General features: G+C 37.5%; 1 long non-coding RNA gene across 1 annotated transcript in view; it reads left to right on the top strand.

The window, feature by feature from the left end:
* Positions 1–7,783, top strand: part of LOC118404840 — a 35,525-nt gene extending 27,742 nt beyond the window's left edge. Inside the window, exon 3 of the long non-coding RNA XR_004829816.1 lies at positions 5,478–7,783. This is a non-coding gene — a long non-coding RNA (uncharacterized LOC118404840). The remainder of the gene's footprint in view (positions 1–5,477) is intronic.
* Positions 7,784–22,271: the final 14,488 nt, after the last annotated feature.

Here is a 22,271-nt window from a genome sequence, read left to right as displayed (position 1 = left end):
TGTACATTAGTATTCTATATGTCTTGACCTGTTTCCCATCGCATGTCAAACCGGTGATCCAGTAAGTCTATGTTAATACTGTTGATATGATCTGATAGAAATTGGCTTGGCTACAGATGAATTCATATTTCTAATAAGTTTAGAGAAGCCTTTGGTCATAAAACGTATTATCTTTATGTACTTTTCCAGCAAAGTAGTAAGGAGAACCCGAATTTACTTGCCTTGTTAGCTTGACCATTTATGTATGTATCTGTATACTCTTCGTTTGTTGTGACCTATACTTAATCCATTAGGAATATATGTATGAAAAAAATGTTTTCATTTACTATATTCCATTAATTCTTATTCTACATTGATATACATAGAGTAGCATATTTTGTTATCGTACCCAAAGCTTCTTCTATGGTATTGAAGGTGGTACCACGTATTTTCGGTACATCTGTATCGTATCATATAGCATACCAGGTCAGGTCAACATTGGTCAGAAGTGACGGTTTTACCATCATAGTATACCTTCGGGATCTTTGGAATAGTTGATTGGTAATTTCAACGGTATATTTCTTAAATATCCTTCTTTTGGTCTGCTTTGCGAAGCACATTTGCAAGTCAGGCCAAATATGTATTCTCTAGAACAAAGAGTCTGTCAATTTCGTACTTCAAACATGGTAGATGATGAAGTACTCTTCATTCTGACTGTACTATGTATGTCAATGATAGAAATACTCTATTTTGTTACATAGAAAGTAGATTCTCTCACTTAAGACACATGAGTAGCACTCGTTTTGACAAACCGACCATAGCTAAACCCATACAGTCCTACATTTTCACCATTACCAAGAAGCAAGAAGAAGCCGAACTTCTGTGTTAGACTATCTATGATACGTTTTATGTTTGTATATGTTTTGTCTGTACTTATAGCTCGGTTAGGCAAAAATGTACAATATAGGTTCTCATTTATTATTGTATTGATATTTATACGGCATAAAACTGTATTGGGATCACTTCTAGATATCATCGCATTACGTGTACGTTTAGATGTGTTTGCTAGAAGAGATTGGCAAGTTTATGTGATAGCAACAGGTGTTAAACATGTTCAATTCCTTATCATGTAGGAATATTGTTGGTATTAGCACCATGGGCTGATGAAACGCCGACCAAGTTCAAGTGTTGTTCCTTACTCTAAAAAGATTCAACAACGTATGCCAACGGTATCATTGACAATCACGGTTTTGCGCGTATATAGATACACTCTGTGTCATATATCAAATACACAGCATTGCTATTTGGATGTGCACTACAGAAGTGGAACAGTTCTTTCTACATATACAAACAAGTCGCATGAACAACAGATATACAGTTGAAACATTTATATGCCTTTAAGATTACCAACTTGAAGATTGAATGTGTAGACAGAAATATACAAACGTGGGATCCTTCGTCTTCCGTTGTCTCGGGAAAAGAAGTCGAACCCCATAAGTTACAGTTTAGAGTTAGCTTTTAGAATAGAGTAGACATATTCTATATTGGTCTACACTACTTGATTGTTTATCCCCATTCATGTTAAGTGCAGTTAGCCCTCGGGCACGAATTTGCAATGACCTATCTATATCAGAATCATTTCCAGCAAACACGGACTTTCCTATCATTGTATGATAGTATTTTTGCCTGCGCTAGCTTGCGTGTACGCCTCCGTTTGTCAGAATGCTCCAGAAGTCAAAATGCGTAACTGTGACTGCCACAGTTGCCACGACCTGCGGATTCAATCAAAAGGACATAACCGCACTCCTCTAGGGCAAAGAGTCTGTCAGTTGTGTACCTCACACGCGTCAGACGCTGATGAAGTATACTTCATGATAGACTGTACTATGTATGTTGATGTTAGAAACATATCTCATTCAGTCATATTGAAAGAAGTGGACTCCCTGAAAAATAGCACTGCACAATTTGTATTCATCATACGTTCCGTGGCAGACCATAGCAAAATTCGTACAATCCAAATGTTCATAATTGCCAAGAAGCGAGAAGAAGTCAAACTTATAGGCTCGAGACTACGGCTAGACTACGGTCCTTTTGCTTACCAACATGTGTAAGTTTTGTGACCTGTACTTAGCTCGGTTGGGCAGAAACGTACAATGAGAGCGCTCATTCAATCATTGACGACCATATTGTTAGTAAAGCAAACCGTTGATTGCACATGGTAAGGTATCTACAGAAACACGGTCTTGATTTAGATGATTTAGCACTGTTGTATGTAGCGTGTAAAACTCTCGAGTTGCCTGGCTGGTATGATGTCCAGGCCGTACAACTAAGCACACATGCAGGCAAGATTGAGTAGTTCCGAGTCAAAGCGGGCATAACCACACTGGGTCGTTCGCCTACTGATTATAGTTCTACCCTTGGATGTATCGCTTAGCTCCTCGAAACTCCTACAAGACGTCAGGACCACTGCTTGCAGTTTGCCAAATCCCCAGGGGACACTAAGACATTCCATTGGCTAAAACCATGCAGGAATGAGTCACATGGTAGGAGGCTCAGAAACTTGTACAGCGTCTGTCAGTTTGAATGGCGAGCTTCCCGTATTATGAACACTACCGTGCCGTATTGTGGACAGCTCTTGAGCGCACAGACACAAGAACGAAACAAGCGCGAGATTGTCTTCTACATGTTAGATATTACCATATGTTTTTAGTAGCAGTTTTCGTTTTACATAGGTTGTTATAGTATGTATTGTATTGTATGTTCTGGTGGGTAGGATGATCACATCACAAACATGACCGTATTGACGAGTGTATCGCCGAAGTTCAAAATGAAGTGTTTTTGGTGTAGCTTATAATATTAATATTGATGTTTTTCCAACAACGTTTGGTGTACGCTAGCTCGGTATATTCGATTCGGCGTCAAACGTTAATATATTACATTGTATGGTACAAAACATTGTACTAAAACACCCATACACAAATATGTGATTGTCAAAGTAGCTATAGATCACATTTAACCCTTATGATTACATGAGGTTATTATTTCTTAGACCACGTATATCATATCAATCTTTGAACTTACTATGTATACACCCGTAACGTATATTTTTAACGCTTCCACCCAGTAATTTGTTATTTTGTTTGTTTATTTGTACAAGAAAGAAAGTGATAACAAATATAAAGGAAATGAATCGGAATGTAAACAACTGTGTGAGGATAGCTAGAACCTCAAAAGCTTATAAAATGACCGCGACGTAGGAAATGAACAATGAATCATTAATGATAAATCCAATTAAACCGCATATAGTACGTATATTCATTGATGTAATAAGCCAAAAAGAAAAGATAGACATATTAGTTGAACATCACAATACAAAAGTTACATAGTATAAAACGTCGTAACAACAACAAAATGAGTGAATGATGTGTCACTATGAAAACAAAACAAATTTCAGAACATAACGACACATGTATATCAAACTGCTATACTATAAATATGATATGCATTTAACCTGGCAAACCTTTCTATCTACTTCAAACTAAACAAAACTGGCAGCATTCATATCATTCTAGTGTTTGCACATATGGATAAAAGACATCGTAATATATGTAATTACTTCAATCCATATGAGTGCATATGTAAGTAAATATTGACAACCTTTCTCTACTATTCAACATAGCTGAAACATAACATTCCGTTTCTACTAGTACTATTGCGTAGTTTCCGTATGTTTGGTTAAGACAATAATTAATCTAGGCAAGGTATGCGAAGTACCAGCGATGTGTAGGTCAATTATGTAGGTAAATGTAGTTCCATAGCCTTTATGTGGCCGTAGGGGCAGTGGGTTACCGACCATAGCTATCCCCATACAATCCCATATTTTCACCATTACCAAGAAGTGAGAAGAAGCCGAACTTCTGTGTCAGACTGGATTTGTGATACTTTTATGTTCCTATATACACATGCTTTGACTTGTTGTGACCTGTACGTAGCTCGTTTCGGCAAAACTGTACAATAAAGGTCTTCATTCATTATCCACTGTGTCTTGGGCACGGTACTGGAAGTTTAAGCTCATACCGCCTCTTTCTCTCCATCCCCTTTCACCGCTTTGTACCTTCCAACCCGGACGTCAGGTACCCATTTTTACACCTCTCATCCATGCAAAGTGCCTTTTCAAAGGACACAAGATCGGTAGAATGACAGTATTTGAACCCAGAAACTCTGGGTCTTGGTCCAAAAACCCAGCACGTACGTTACACGACTACAAGATATGTAAACTACCGAAAAGCCCGTACCGTTTGGCAAAAAACACCCTACTTCTTAACTGGAAGACAAACTCAAATTGGGACCAATGTCTACGTTGTATTTGTAGTATCATTGCTCAATTGTACACGCCTGTTGTTAGGTATATTGGAATACAATCTTGTTATGACTCTGTATGAAAACGTTGTATGCCATCGTGTATTGCCCTGAGTACTCGGAAATACGTGTGCAGTTATAGATATAGATTTGAAGAGTCTCACATATTTCAATTTCCTTGTACGCGGTACAAAATTGATATTTTCTCCTTTCAGTTTAAGTATCAAAGTGTATAATGGTTTACATTTTGCAACACATGTAATTGCAAGTTCAGTAATGATGACATAAGTTGTATCACATCTTTTTATCAAGTACTGGTGTTCGTATTGATAATCATATGCTTACATAGCTTCTGCATTCGTGCGTAACATCTTGCGGGAGCCAGCAGTAACTAGTGAACGTACGAATGTATCCAACCGAAGAAGTTTACCTAGCTGTAGATTTCTGTTCACAATGCCAAAGAAGCTGTTGAGGAAATAGTCCGAAACGCAAAACATACTAATATCATACTTTCAAACCTCCGAGGTTGTATCAGAAACATATTGCTGCAAAACACCGTATGAACTCCAACCATGTCGACTCATCATGTCATTTTTGTGCTGCGCTTTTGAATAGGTTGATTATATGTACTTTTAATTGATAATTAAACGAATGAAAGACCTTTACTGTACCTCTATGCTTGTAAAAGCTAAGCACCGGCCGTTTTGATAAAGCATAAGTACAATTACAGTGTTTGAAGCATCTTACTACATGGGCTAACGAATTCTAGTACACATCGAGCTGGAGCAAGTGCCATAGTAGCGATCTATAGCTTCTAACAAACGCAAAACTACAAGACTGTCATTTCCATGCAGGAAATACTTTGTAAAAAGCAACGAAATACACTCTTCATCGATTCTTTTGCCTCAGCTTAAAAATGCGGCCATTAGCAAAGATAAACGTACGCCGGATAACTTCAAACATTATGTTTTAACCGCCTAAGGGCTAGTAGAAACCATAGGGGTTAGCGAAACAAGCTGTTATATGTCGAGCCATTGCTGAGGCTCTATCCATAAAGCCCAAACGTGTTTCTCGTATAGTGTCGATTACTCGCTGTACCACGATGTTCTTACTCTTTCGTTTCTCCATTTCTCTATAAGATTCGCCAAGTGCAGTGGAAAGTACGGCGCAACAGGTGTTTCTTGTTAGAAGACACCTTTTCGAGGCCGCCATACCGACTTTTACCTAGTACATACATTTATCATGTGAATTCTTTGTTTGATAACTACGGATTCTGTTCATATGCGATATACAGTACGTCATTGATATTTGCTATCCTTCATAAATTGTTCATTACGTATGCTTGTTGGAATAATTGCTTAATCTTCTGTATTTGTCGATTCTGTTCATGTGTACTCTATCCTCTTAAGTATGGATATATACATGTACACCACATAGTGGTTAGACTGTATAACCAGTGGTGTAAATGATACGTTAAACTCAACATTTTGATTTATTCATACGATTGAACGTAGGTTTGTTTGCCAAATAGCAATTACTCAAGTAACTGGATATGATTTTGAAAACAGTCAAACGTTTCAGATAACATCCATTATCTTTCGTCAGTGGCATTGAAGAGATCTTGTTAGAGAGCAGGTTTTCTATCCTAGCTATGAATTGATATGCGCGGGAGATGAGAACAATTTTCTTGGTTAAATCATTTGTATTCACTTGTGTTTTTTTCTCGTATCGTACGGCTCGAGTTTACCTTACGCATCTGGAAGTTGATGAAATTTTTCCGTGTCGTGTAAGATTGTAGTCCATGTCGTGTAAGATTGTAGTATATATCCTTCCTTTGTTGATGCCTGTTCAGTCTAAAAGCGTTTTTAGCCTCTCTAGCACAATAGATTAATACAAACTTGTACCGATATCAAAGAAATCATTGCGACTTTCAACTGTATTTTAGACCATTCCAATATAAGTGTTACTTAGTTGTTGCTATCATAAAAGTGGGTCCTAATTTTGTAGAGTATCGTAAAATTTATTGATCAAAAACATTTGTTGAAACGGAGCAATTCAAACAATATCCTGCAAACCTTCTCTTGTATCAGGTCCTTACAAAGTAAGCACCATTATTATTTATTCAATCATCGTATTCATTGTACAATGATAACAATAGTCAACAATTGCATTTGCAATCTAACAATGTGATCGACTATTACAATGGCATTTTATTCTATTGCATACAAATGGTCAATAGAGTAAGTTTGATTCCGTGAAATGATAAGTGTACTATGATATGCTTAACCTATATCTATAATTTCCATGCTTCTTGAAACATGTAAACGAGTTTACAGAATATAGTCTATTACATCGTAGCTGAATGTGGACATTACACATATAAACTATTCCTCTATTGTTAAATGTAAAGACAGTAGAATTGGTACTTATACATATTCGTTATTTGTTAGTACAAATCCTATGTAGCCCGAACACCACAACATTTTATCTTATCCAGAATCAAGTTTAGTGCGTAAGTTATTCGTGATTGTCCCACACAACGGCCTTTTCTATGGATTTGCAAATTTATTAATTTGATCTTTTATAATACACAAACATCTCCATAAACAGATGATGAGATATATTTCCTATTTGCAGATATTATTAACTTTCAACACAACCTACAAAAGTGTCAATGTACATGTACTTACATCTGTGTGTATGTATGTACATGTATGTATGAATTATCTATGCATACACACTTTGATAAAGATCAAAATGTTACAAATTTACGCTATTTGGTCTTCCAAAATCTACTTGCAACTTCTGATTATGCTCAATTTGAAATGTACTCGGTGTCATATCGATGTTTGGGTTATGATTGATATTGTATATATATACAATCTGTTCATATGTGTATATTTGCTTCAAATAACTTCACCACTGCACAGCAAACTTCAAGCTTTTACTTTTCATGTTAAATTAATAACCATGTATGTGCTACTTTTTACAATTTACAAGAACTAGACTGGGTGGTTTTCATTCCTTTTTGTTGTTACGAGATATGCTATATGCAATAAAAGCCGTATTTACAATACTGGTAGATTAGGTCACTACTGAAGTAGGTCATTTCAACAAAATGAAGTGTTGTTAGTATTGAATGATGAAGACGTAGTTCAGTCTGCAAAGAAGTGAAATATAGTTTTCATCTTTTTTTCATCTTTTTTTGGCATTCAATGTCATTATACGCACTATATGTTAATCGGAATGAGTGAATAGACAAGCTTTTGAATGCTAACTAAATGTTCTTTCATGTATACATTGACTTATGTTTTTGCTCAATGTTATTGTTTTATATTTGTGTCTTTGAGAATTGGGGTTGTCATAAGCACTTTGCTATTTTTCCCCAATCCCCAATAGATATATGTGAATAAATTAAATACATAAGATCAATTTTGGGTTAATGTGTGGGCCTAGCTTGTCTTGTATATGTTGTTATGTCTTTTGTTGTTCTATGTTTACATTTGTGAAGTGGACAGGCGACGCAAAGCACATATAACTAGAGAGAGACATATGAGGCGACATAAAACATCAAGAAAAGCTACCACGAGGTCAAAACTTTGTCTTGACCATCATCTTTTGTAGATCTACCTACATACCAAATATCATCACAATACGTCTAGAGGTTCTGAAGTTATACTGACGACAAATAAGAAGAAACACAAACATACACACAGGCACAACGAAAACAGTACGGCCTTTTTCATTGAGGTAAAAAGAAATGAACACTAGCAGAAAGCAATTATCGCTTCAAGCTTACAGGAAAACGAAATACTACGTTTTTAGTGCCATGTTTGTAATACTATACTCAATCTTGAATTTACTTCTTTTGTCCTAACATAACAAGTAATTGTTGAATTCTTCAGTGTTCATGTTAAAATAGATAAGCAATATGAATGACACAAGGGACTTGTAGTTAACACTAGATTGACCACAAATTATACAAATGAATCAAACAATGACTTAAGATAGAGTTGAGTATTTTTTCTAGTTGTTGCTATCCGTCGTATATATTTATGTGTACGTCAAAACAGACGCCATCAAAACAATCATATAATTAACTCACCATAAAGCACCATAACATTTGTTTTGCATCTGAAATAACCAAACAAAGTCCAAACAGACCCGGTTATGTTTCGGTCAGTAGTATCCTCTTTTTAATTTTGTTTGTGTTAACTGTACGTACACTGCATTGTCAATGTAAGAGGAACATTTTGACATTCTGAGGTGTGAATAGATTATGCTAATTATCACAATTTATGTTAATTTTTACGATGTATGCAAACGGTTAGACCGCGCTTTTACAGCAAGGATACTAACTCTGCTTGCCTCTTATTTTTCTACAAAATTAGTATAATAATTCCAAAATTTCAGATATCATATTGAAGTAATGATACATACAGAGGACAAACACAATATTTCATGTTGGAGTTGGGGTGTTTGCGGGTTAAGATCGTTTTCGCATATGAATATAATATCCTGTATATCATATACAGTGTAGACGTTTCCGAAGAAAAACCGTATGCTACCTCGATGAATTCTTTTCAATTAAAAACAAACATTGCCACTGACCAGGGTTAAAAATATGTCATGTTGTTGTTGTTGACAGTTCACAGTAAACAGTAATTGGTAAAAACAATTCACAAGACAAGCCGATCGGCGTCTGGCATACGCTAGGTTCTGAGTACGTGCTTATCCTGTTGATATAAACGGCTGGGTGTCGAGGGGAAAAACAGGCAAACCGTTTTGCCTCCACCTTGACATAGTTCTATCTTTTGGTACATTCGGAAACCCCTTTTAAGCTCCTCTATCTTAGCGACTGCTTTATGACTGAAATGTCAGCTGACTTACACGTAGCCCGGAGGTCCCTACTGTTGGTGCCGTCTCTGCGTTTAGAGCTTCGCGGAAAGTCGCCTGGGTTTGTAAAACATTCACCGAGCGAATCACTTTCATCCAGGCTTCAATTGTTTCCTTAGTGAGCAGGTGTGCACTGCTATGGCTACGGGAGCTTGACCTTTTTAGCTGGCCCGTTTGCTTTTAACGGAAAATCTAGTATGGTGAGCACGTATTCAGTCAGTAATGTATACTAGCATGTACCGAGTACAACAACAATATAGGATTAAACGAGGGCTAGTAAAAAAGTAAAGTTTTTTCCTCTCCGGAAATAATCAGCCTGTCAAGAAAATATAAAAAAAATGGTAAGATGTCACGTGGAAGTGTATTGGTAGAAATAAAAAGCTAGTTCGGTGGGTGCCCAATCTAAACTATTCTTGAATGAATTGCCAACTTTGTACGTACACATCTGGAACAAAGGAAAAAATTGCCTAAATTTGTTCTTTGAGGTTAAACATCCATGTAAACAATACTTAAAAACAATTTCATCTCTACAATGCTAACAGTTCCTATGGTGTTGAATAACCAAAGGAACTATCCAGACATGATTTGCATATGAGTTACATTTGCATACAAGTTAGTGACTTTGACATGTCCAGGTAGTTTTTAAAGTTAGATGTAATGGTGTTGAGTTTCTCTACCACTTCTAGGGGCACTGAATTATAGTGATTTATGTCATTCAAAGCGCCCAAAAGAAATCTATGAATCTCATCCAGTTGTAAACACTTAATATTTTTAATAAGGCATAAATTCACCTCTTTGTGAAACAAGCCGTTGTACAATTTAAAACCAACAATAAAATACGATATGAAAAAAAATCCAAACCTGTGCTCTTCATGTATCCCCCTTTACTTACATTTGTAAATTTCCAAAAGTGGAGATGCATCTGTCTAATCTACTACTTTGTTGCGTTGTGCAAGTAAATTTTCTTTTGCTACAAGTAATATTAAACTTGCACCGGTCTAAGTTGACCCCAGTATTTAGAGCCCTTGTTTTAGCCTGCCGAGGATGTCATCCATAAAATTCACTTGGAATGGTCCTAAAAGCAAAAACAAAATGGCCGCCTAAGCCGCCATAATGAGTGTTCAGAACTTCGGTCAGGTGACGGCAGAGGGGTGTCGATGTCGACTTGTAACGCCATTATGCAAATTACCAGTCGACAAAAGGTCATGGTAATCCTGACACGAAAAGCAACCTGCAAGCCTATGTGACATTCTTATGAATATTCATAAGTTCGTAGGTGACAGCTTATAATGATGTTCTTGTTGTTGCTCACTTTGACCTTGTATTGCCTAGTGGCTCACAGCAGGACAGCAATAAAACTTGCTGTTTCTGTGGCATAGTATGTTATTATAGTATGGCGGAACACATCTCATTTCAAATTGTTAATTCTACGATCACGAAAGAAACGAACTTTTTAAGGAGGCCACTAAATTCCTCCAAAATTTCCCCGTGTTTACAAACAAAAGTAGCATTCCTCCTAACATCACAGAACCCACACATTATAGAAAAGGTGGGATCCTTCGTCTTCCACTGTCTCAAGGAAAGAAGTCAAACCCAGCAAGTTACGGTTTAGAGCTAGCTTTTAGACTAGAGTAGACATATGATACACTGCTCTACACTATTTGTTTATTTGTCCCGATTTATGTTACATTGTACCTGCAATTAGCCCTCGGGCAAGAATTTGCAATGAACTATTATCATTACAGGCTTGCTAGGGTGGCTAGCTATGGATTCAATAACGTAGTTCAGATGCCTCTTCGAACACGGGACCCCCATTTAACATTATCGACATTTCCCAAAGACGAGTACAGCCCCAACCCAGATGCCATTGCGAGGATTTGAACCGGGGTCTACCACGAGCATCTAATTAGAACTAGGACCTCAACTGTGAGTTTGCTACCAGTTTAGCTACAGGGACATCTTCCTTGTTATGTGGTAACATATAGTAGCCTAAAACTGTTTAATTGGCAAAGCACTGCTTGTGTTAGGCAGAATAAAGATAATGTATTTAAGTGACTTAACTCATGTTTGACATCTATATATATGCATGGCTTGGCGCGTTTTGCAAGCGCTGTCATTTAGCGTTGCCAAGAGCAACCATTTGACCACACTGCCGTTATGCAAATCAGCACCCACTCAGCAATAAGTACGCCAAGAGATAAGTTGCAAAACTAATGACATGTGAGTAACATTAGCATAATTTATGCGTCCCAAGTTGGACTACGGTACTGTTTGCGAACTATTATGGACAAGGCTTACTACATATATTCATAAGAAGGCATCAGCAACTAAATCCAAGCCGTTTTTTTTCTTGGATTTAAATACAGTTTTGTTTTTATAGGATAGTTAAAACCTGTAAGTTCGTGATGATTCAATTTTGCTGCAGTTAGACATTGGAGTGTGTATAACTGTTTTAATTTCACAGTATCGCAAACACTGATTTTAAGTTCGTCACCGCTAAAACCACGAACAGAAAAAGACGGTAAAAATTCATGAATCATGTAGTGTCAGAAAATCTTAGCTACCTAATATTCTATTTGATATCAGTCCAATTGTTTTAGTGTTATATCAGATGAAATTATATACAACATGGTTTTTCTACTTCAGAAATGACAGCCGTCGCTGTGACGACCAGTTGTATGCTATCACCATGGTAACCAACTTGATGGCCTAAGCTACACACCATATAAGGTATGCATCATCTAGCAATAGAGAAAAGGAACTCTTAATAGAATGAAGTGCCTTACAAAAAATGAAGACAACGTGTTCAGGCAAAGTACAGATAGAGTCCTACCTAAATAGAAGCACTTACAATCAATAGAATTCTGAAAGCAATTCTTTGGCACGTTACGTAAAATATGTTAGAAAAAGACCTAGGGTAATCAGCTATATAAAATGAATAGACGTAAAAAAGTTAGAAGTCCTTAAGAGAAAATAATTGATAGACATAGTTATATGGTACTGTAAAATATGAAATGTTAAGCTACTATCACCATGGTAACCAAACGTGATGGCCTAAGCTACACGCCATATTAGGTATGCAACATCTAGCTATAGAAAATGAACTCTTAATAGAATTAAGTACCTTACATAAAATGAAGACAACGTGTTCAGGCAAAGTACAGATAGAGTCCTACCTGTATAGAAGCACTTACCTTCAATAGAATTCTGAAAACAATTCTTTGGCACGTTACGTAAAATATGTTAGAAAAAGAGCTAGGGTAACTAGCTACCTAAAATGAATAGACATAAAAAAGATGGAAGTCCTTAAGAGAAGATAATTGATAGACATATATGGCACTGTAAAATATGTAATGTTTGCGAGGATTTAATTTCGCGGGCGAAAATGGAATATTCGCGGTAGTTTTAAGTTCGCGGTTCAAAGAAGGGGTTATGCGGGTAGAAGAAAGAATAACACATTTCAGATCGCGGTTTTGAATCTGAAGAAAATAGGTCCCAACAAAAGCTGCATGCATAAAACCACCGCGAACATTTTCTCTTTTACAGTATAACTTTGACTAATTCCTCTAGCGCCATTATTGGTAGAATAGACGTTACAAAATTTGGAAATAAACTGTAAAATACTAATCAAAAACTCACGTTGAAAAGAAAGCAGCTATCAACAAAAAGAAGAGAAAATGTTGACTATTTGTGTATTGCCTTTATTTTCTATCAGAATTTCAGTGTGTGTTTTTTTTTTTGGGGGGGGGGGGGGGCGGGTCGTTTCTTTTGCCTTTTTCCGGTTGGAATTCCGTGCCCACAAACAGCGACTACGGTTGAATATAGAATTCTGTACTTAAGAAAATGCTGTTGGGTTTGGCAACAAAAATTTCAGAAATTTCAGCTCGTTCTAAAGGTACATATTTCTGTGCTTCCTGTCAATAAGATTTTTTCGCATTATTGACAGGAACATTCTGTCAATAGGTATGCTATAAGCAAAAAGCGAAAGAAGAATGGCAAGTCTGACAACGCTAAATTTCAAAGAAGGCAAAAATGTTTTAAGTACTGGCAAATGATAGGGCCACACCGCAGCTTAATTCCCCATTAAAGAACAAATTAAATGACAAAAAGACAAAACTTACCTCAAAACGAATCTCCAGCATCAAGAAACGTATCCTGAAGGAAAACCAGGCAAAGATGTTGTCATTAAATCCAAGGTCCATTTAAAAGAGGCAAACATGTGAATATTAGTACACCCTCAAGTTGACTGAGTTAAACTGGGGGCCGGCTATTTCGCGCCTTTATTACACCGTTGAGTCAGGTGACGGACCATACCATTCCGAACCAAATAGAATGTTTATGACACTTTCTCAGACAATCATACAAGTACTCTATGTATACAAACAAGCCGCTATGTATCTACATCATAAATATAGAGTTATCTACACAAAAATACGGGCAATATAGTGTCTTTCAGAGATATTTAAACGCCCCCGTATGTGGGATGGTACAACCCGCGTGCCGAAGTTTCCCTGCCGTAAGATCAACCACGTGAATGGTGCGTTCTTATGTAAGGTCTTTTCTTACTGGCACGCTTTTAACTAGTTTATATAACCAAAACTGTTGTATAACAATCGGAAAACAACGTGCCATAAAAACACGTGGCACGTGTACACGTGTTTATAGTTAAATAGAAAATATGAAAAAAGAAAGAAATATACAAATCATTATTTTTGGATTGTTTTGCTGTGTATACAGCCAATGTTACCCAACTAATTAGTTGTTATTTCTAAGAGCTTACATTGGCAGAGAATATCATGTGTTAATTATTGGCTATCTAAGCAAAAATTTCTATCATGGCAAGTACATACTAACTGTATTTAGTGTTATACAGAAAACGGGTTACTTCTATAATTCTATAAATATCATATATCATTACATATACCTACCTACCTAGTCCCTATATATCATTACATATACATGGTACAAAATGCATAGTAGAGTCAAAGCTGATATATCATTCGCGTGCGTTCATTTTGCCCATTTCTGTTACATTAATAGTAACTATAAGAAAGTCATATTTAGGGACGTGTGTGCGTTTGTGCCAAAAATAGGGTCCACGATATCCTTTAATTAGTTTTTTTTCAATACGAAAAAGGAAATAAAAACATAACAACTGTGTACTTCTTTTAAAAATTTGAAAAAAAAAGCCGTTATATAACCGACATTTGGTTCAGGATATCCGCAGGTAAAAACGTGCTTCCTGGAGGCGTTACGTAAAGCGCGCCAGGTACACGTGAGCGTGGAAACACGTGCGTTCGGCCGCCGCGTGTAGAACTGTGACGTACAAACGCAAAGAACCACTACATTTTCCGCGTCCTACGCACTATACATAAGAGCAGGACTTGACATCAGCAACACATGAAAAAAAAATCTAAAAAAAAAGTTATGACAGATGCACATTCATTTCGCTGGTTTGAATCATTTCATGACATTTATAATTTATTTATTTCTGTCATGATTCGACTATGTATGTAAAATTTCAATAAATGCGAGAATATTTTCCGCGATACATGCCGGACGTTGCGATGCTTTCAAAAATTGAATCCCAGCACATGCGGCATACAGGCCGCTTTTCGTTGAAATCATGAGGTAGGTAAGGGTCAGATGAAATATAACAGAGATACAGATTACATCCTAGTCCTAATAAATCTATCAATAAACACGGTTTGTATATGGATTCTTGTTTTTTATATCCATCAATGATATGATATCAACTTTATTTATCATTTTCTTTCTTGTGAGTTGGTGGGGTTGGAAACTTTCAATGATGATCAACTATTTCAAGGATGAAAAAAATATCGGTGAGGAAACCACTCAGTCTTGAAGAGGCTAAAATTACCCCTGAAAGATTTTCACGTGACATCATATAGTCTGCAGGTGTTGGAAATGATGCTAAAATGGCAAACTCTTGCCTCAGTACTTGACGTTAAAATGTCGTAAAAAATGTTTAAAAGTTGTCACATTTTTTAAGGACCACGTGGCACGTGAGGCCTCAAGAGATACTTCAAACTTGTCCTGTCTAGTGACATATAGTCTACAGGTGTTGGAAATGATGCTAAAATGGCAAACTCTTCCCTCAGTACTTGACGTTAAAATGTCGTAAAATTATAAAAAAAAAGTTGTCACATTTTTAAGGACCACATGGCACTTCAATTCTCACGAGATCCTTCAAACTTGTCCTGTGACATATAGTCTGCAGGTATTAGTAGTGATGCTAAAATGGCAAACTCTTCCCTCAGTACTTGACGCTTAAATGTCGTAAAACTTTTTTTTTAAGTTGCCATATTTTTTAAGGACCACGTGGCACGTGAAGCCTCAAGAGATCCTTCAAACTTGTCCTGTCTAGTGACATATAGTCTGTTAGTAGTGATGCTAAAATGGCAAACTCTTCCCTCAGTACTTGACGTTAAAATGTCGTAAAATTAAAAAAAAAAGTTGTCACATTTTTGAAGGACCACATGGCACGTGAATTCTCAAGAGATCCTTCAAACTTGTCCTGTGACATCATATAGTCTGCAGGTGTTAGTAGTGATGCTAAAATGGCAAACTCTTCCCTCAGTACTTGACGCTTAAATGTCGTAAAACTTTTTTTTAAAGTTGCCATATTTTTTAAGGACCACGTGGCACGTGAAGCCTCAAGAGATCCTTCAAACTTGTCCTGTCTAGTGACATATAGTCTACAGATGTTGGAAATGATGCTAAAATGGCAAACTCTTCCCTCAGTACTTGACGTTTAAATGTCGTAAAATTAAAAAAAAAAGTTGTCAAATTTTTTAAGGACCACGTGGCACGTGAGGCCTCAAGAGATACTTCAAACTTGTCCTGTCTAGTGACATATAGTCTACAGATGTTGGAAATGATGCTAAAATGGCAAACTCTTCCCTCAGTACTTGACGTTTAAATGTCGGAAAATTTTAAAAAAAAAGTTGTCACATTTTGAAGGACCATGTGGCACGTGAGGGCTCAAGAGATCCTTTAAACTTGGCCTGGCTAGTAATATTCTGGCAGCCTCATCTAAGAGTTTCATCTCACGCTACTTCACCTTTATCCGTGGGCTAACCTATATCCGTTGTATGCGTAAAATAGCCTTTTTTCCGTTTTCCATGCCACTTCGCAAAGTCTCTGTAGGTATCCATTTAGAATGATATGATTGACATCTTGTGGTGGAGAGGTGATAGACTCAACAAATGACTATTTCTTTAATATCTTATTCTTTGCTTCTAAGATTCTTCGTACAGTATACGCCATGGTATTGTGGAAACCCTGAAAAATGTTTTAATCCAGTTTGCAGTTAAAAGAATTGAACAGCTATCTCTAGAATATACTATTACTCGCAACTAAAATTTGATTGGTCAGTAGCTTTAAGACTGCATCCACCATCTTTCTTCAGCTCCGAAGACGTTAGGGTCAAAGGTCACAAAGGTGGAACGAGGGTAAGAAATTATTTTCATTAACAATATCACATAGAAGTTCCATTTGGTATCTTTGACAACACAGCTTGTGCACGCGCTATCAGACTAGCATATGCACCTCTTAACGTGGTATCTCACTGCACTTGTGACACCGGTGCGGCACTGCTAGGTTGAAAAGATTACTCAGCGAATTTCAGAATTGAAGAACGTATGTTTCTACGTTTGTGTATTTTTTTCCTTTTAAGTCATGCTTGTCATACGTACCACACAATATAAATGATATATCATAAAAAAGAGCGAAAATAACATAACATAACACAACAGTGTCACAGTGAACGAACCCCGCAGTGCCGCACCGGTGCCCCAGGTGCAGTGAGATACCACCAGCCAAAAATATCGCCCCCACAGTTTTTTCCTGCGGTCACGCTGACCTTTTCCAACACACACTTACGTAAAAGAACCTTCTAGCGCGAGACCGCGCCAATGTCGTCGGGAAACGGCACTTGTACCACCGAGTACCATTTCAAAAAGATCGGCCGCTCTCGGCGTAGCTGACGTAACTTACGATGTCAACGTGACCCGGGTATCATGTTGCGGTTAGCCTACTACCCTCTTCTTTTCGTACTTCAAGTCATAATGACTCTTTCCCGTCCAGTATTAAACGATGGCGTCACGTATACAAGCCGTTTTTACTCCAGAAGGGTAACCCAGGGTTTTTTTTAAATGTACACGTGCAATCTTATTCGCCCATGACGGGATGCATTGACGTCCGTTGGGTATTGGTGAAGGTACATGTGATGTTAGGGTCACATTTCTAAACCGTCACGAGATCAGACAGTTTACGGGAATGACGAAAAGTACTATACTGGACATAGCAGTAAAACAGCACAAAAGCGCTATTTTACGTGTTTTGATTTTTGAAAAATGGGTTTGATACTAGTACATTTTCAATGGCATTTTTCAGTCATTCCTAAGCTATTTTACGATGAAATAGACTTAATAAAGGTGTTTGCAACCCAAAAGGAAACTTTTCGAGATTTTAAACAAAACGCATCAAAACAAAAGCATAAAGAAAATAATTTCCACAATTTCCGTTGGTTTCTCGAGGAATGCTTTTATATCTTTCATCTTCCCGCAAACAGTCCGATCGGGCCCCATTTGGTAAATTTGACCCGAGTATGAAAAATGGAACATTTGAACTCCTTTTTTTTTGCAACTGGGGAATACTTTGAATGATACATTTCACCCACCTAAAAGTAATATATTTTTTCTCAAACAAGCAAAAATGTTAGAATCTATTTTATCAAAATACATAGCAGATATCTATACTAACTTGAGGAGAAGATATAGATAGTAAACAATAGAAAAAGATTGATATACTTAAAGTAGACACCCTCCCCCCCCTGTCAACGTCATTTTGACGTATGTATTTCTATCAACTTTATGGGCCTGCGAAAATACATTAGAGTACATTTATCCTCCAAACAAATTCTAGCCACAGCCAGAAATAATCGGTCATCCGTCCAGGCTCTAAATTGACGTTCGCTCACGGGCGTTGCGAATCCCAGGTCGCGAATTAAGGACTATATACTCATTCTGGTTTAAATGAGGGTTAATAGCCGGGGTCAATCCGCTCATGCTTGTTACGTTAGCAGGTCAAAGGTCAAATGATCTGCCATATGACCTATGATGGTACAGCGTGGTTTGGAACTCTAAGAGAAACACTCAACGCTATATAGTTGGTATCAACATTGAAATAAAAGGTACTTTTCCAACAGCAATTGTACTACTAGGTACTGATTTTGTTTGTTTCTGCATCTTTCCATGTTTCTTTTAAAAGTCGTTCATTTTTCTATTTTGCTTCTTATTCACTTTTTTCGATGCCATCTTTTAACTAGGACAGCCAAGGTCATATGCTGTGATTCGAATTTGCGTTGATAAATATCGAGCTACATATGTTCGGACCTTTAGGATGTTTGCCCTCACGTGACGATGACGTGGTGATGTTCACCACATTGGATGGTTAAACCTGGGATTTGGTTTAACCAGTCGTTCGCTGGTATCATCTAATTTTTTATATAAATGTTTATGAATTATGTAGGTATGGCATTGATCATTGCAAATATATAGGTTTGACTTTTCAAGTTGAAGTTCAACGGACTATGATTACGTCACACGCAAACCTTGCAAATCGGGTAGGCCTTATGGTTACAGACCTCCAATGGCTGGCAGGCACCTGTTGCATGCATAAGATGTAGGGAAAAGGCTGTCAAAAGTCACCTACCTAAGGTTTAGTTGGTGAAAATCTCACATTGGCAGGCAAATCTGACTTCTAAAGAGTGCATATGGCGATTTTGAAAACATTCGGTTCGGTGCAATGCGCCCCCACAAACAAAATAAGACACTCTGGTGACCTCTGACCTCCCTGATAACACCCAAACTATACATACTCTAGACTGTCTAAAACACTCCAAACATGGTAGAAAGCTTATTTTTCTCACAAAATAAAATAGCCAGAATACCTGACCATAATTTCCAGCTCCAAAATGCCAACATTTCCCAACAAAAAGGCTTCTTACACTTACTTTTGCAAGCCATCTTCTATGGCATCAAAATGCTAATTCTGCGCATGTCTGTAATGGTGACCTTTCACCTGCTACAGGCTTCAAGTTCAAGATAGACAAATTTCAATTATTTCACATGGTGCGGAAAAGGGTTGCTCAGTATTAGCCTGAGTTTCAAAGATTTCTGACAAAGAATAGTCTCTTGGGAATAGCTTGGATAACAGGTGTTAGAGAGCTGTCCTCAATGCTGTGACAGTGGTCTGAGTCTATATGGACAGGTCCCTTGTCATTTGGCAAAAAGTGACAATCAAAGGAAAGGGAGTTGAAAACTGCTCACATTGACACAAGGGGACTACTCTACCTCCATTTAGGCTCCTGAATCAGTACTAAAATGCTGTTAGTTTAGACCTGTAAGCACTTGATGAGTGTACATATTGCAATATATAGCCAAAGGATACAAAAAGTTGAAAAACTGACAAAAAGGACAAAAAAGTATTAAAATGGAAGAATTTCTCAATGAATCTAAGTCAAATGAGTTAATTGAAGCTTGCCCCGGGGTCACATTACCAATTTCAGGGGAAATATAAGCCACAATGGCTCCTCTACACCCCCCCCCCCCATTCTGTGCACAGTATGCACTGTCAGTAAATGCTTGAAAGTGTAGCCTAGCAGCTTTTATATACAAATTTAGGTGCCTAAATTGGGGAACAGTAGCCTCTTTCTGTCTGGGGTAGCAGATTATACCATTTCTTCCTTCTAAGTGCCACTTTTTGCAAAGCAATATTGAGACAAACCATAGTCTTGGACCTCCACCATAGCCCTCGTGACACATGAGTTAACAACTCCCAGGGGACTGTTACTGGGAGAACGGTCTCCGGGAAGTCTTTGAAATTTGTAACGACCCTGCCTCGCATCACTCGAAGTGACCGACACTTGTCTACCTTGAACTTCAAACCCATATGAAAATGCTGTAAGGTTACAGACCTCCAATGGCTGGCAGGCACCTGTTGCATGCATAAGATGTAGGGAAAAGGCTGTCAAAAGTCACCTACCTAAGGTTTAGTTGGTGAAAATCTCACATTGGCAGGCAAATCTGACTTCTAAAGAGTGCATATGGCGATTTTGAAAACATTCGGTTCGGTGCAATGCGCCCCCACAAACAAAATAAGACACTCTGGTGACCTCTGACCTCCCTGATAACACCCAAACTATACATACTCTAGACTGTCTAAAACACTCCAAACATGGTAGAAAGCTTATTTTTCTCACAAAATAAAATAGCCAGAATACCTGACCATAATTTCCAGCTCCAAAATGCCAACATTTCCCAACAAAAAGGCTTCTTACACTTACTTTTGCAAGCCATCTTCTATGGCATCAAAATGCTAATTCTGCGCATGTCTGTAATGGTGACCTTTCACCTTATGCTAACCAATGGGCGGTAGGCCTAGTTAGCTTGGTAGTCAACAAGCGTTGTAGGCCTGCCCAGCGATATAACTTCTTTCTCAGAGGAAGTATGCCTTAATAATAAGAATAAATATTACGGTTCTGGGTCGAATTTCTAGAAGAAGCAAGACAAAGAACCAAAACAGTTATGATTCGTGAGAGATACTTGCCGTATAATTGTGTTTAAGTGCCAACAGCATTCTTTCACTTACTGGTGAATGTTTACGCTCTCTTCGTACATAGTCGTTGTCATGCTCACCCCCCCCCCCCACACACACACATAGAGTGCTATAAATGTCAATTAAAAAGTACTTAAAACTTTTTGTCGTTAGAATGATGAACTCACAGGACACGTTTCGGAATAAACATTTGTTCTGTGGAGCATTTTGATTGCAGTCCTATAACACATGGAGCATTAGATTCTGTAATTGAAATGCCGACCATCATTTATTTCTTTAAAGAGGAACTTTATTCTTACGATTAAAAGGCACAGCTCGTGATCTGTTATCTTCGAAAAGGAGGTAATGTTTTCAGGTTTACTCCTGTTTGTTAATTGGTTGTACTTTCGCTTTGGATACGTGGTATATGTGTTGCACTAATGTTTGGTTATGTGTGTGTGTTCTTTTTAATAAAATGAACAAAAACGTTTTCGGGTTCTTGTAACTGTGTATCGGTGTGTCGCACGATAGCTCAAGAAGACATGGGTGGATTATCTGGATACTTAGCACGTGGGTAGGTTTTGATAAGACCTCAAAATGGTTACATCTTCGATTCCCTAGTGGCTTGTCATAGAACTGCAGCGGAAATTCCAGTTTTTATATCTTGTGTTTTGAACAAGCTGTGGTCCCAACTTTTACGCGGACAATAGCTCTTATACACGGGAAGAATTAAGTGACATAGGTTTGATGCCCCTAGTTGATAATGGCTTCGGAAATGAAACAAAATGATGATTTCTCCTAATACTACTTTATTTCTTGCACCGTTAAAGGGTTTGATGTAATGCACCACATAACCTGTAACGACCACTTTTGCGAAAAGTTTGTTGTTAATCCTCGAACCACTTAACGAAGACTATAAAATCAGACGTTTCCCTTGTGTTTTTATTTTGCTGGACGGTAAGGAATTATTTTTACTAATGGGCCCTGTTTATGGATTGTTTTTAAATCCGGCTTAAGGATGAAATCCTTGTTTTCTCTAAGCGTACGGAAGTAAAATGCTTTTTTTTTTCTATTACCCTCTGTCTCTCTCCTAAATCCTGTTCTTCCTCTCTATACATCTTTTCTTTTTCTTATTCACCCTTTCTCCCTATCGCTCTCTTCCTCCCTCTCCCTCTATTTATCTTTTTTCTCTTTTCCCTCTATCTCTTTTCTCTCCGTCTTTTTCTCGATCTCGTTCTCTTTGCCCTTTTCTCTTCCTCCTGTCTTTCTTCCTCTCTTTTCTCTCCCCCTCTACCTTTCTCATTCTACACCTTCTTCTCTTTTCTCATTTTATCTCTTTATCTTCCTTTCTTTGTCATTCTTTCCCTATCTGTCTTTATTCATTCCTCTCTATTTAGTCCTTTTTTCTTTTTTAT

This window comes from Branchiostoma floridae, chromosome 17 (assembly GCF_000003815.2).
Source record: "Branchiostoma floridae strain S238N-H82 chromosome 17, Bfl_VNyyK, whole genome shotgun sequence".
Taxonomy (NCBI): domain Eukaryota; kingdom Metazoa; phylum Chordata; class Leptocardii; order Amphioxiformes; family Branchiostomatidae; genus Branchiostoma; species Branchiostoma floridae.
This window is presented reverse-complemented; position numbering and strand designations above follow the sequence as displayed.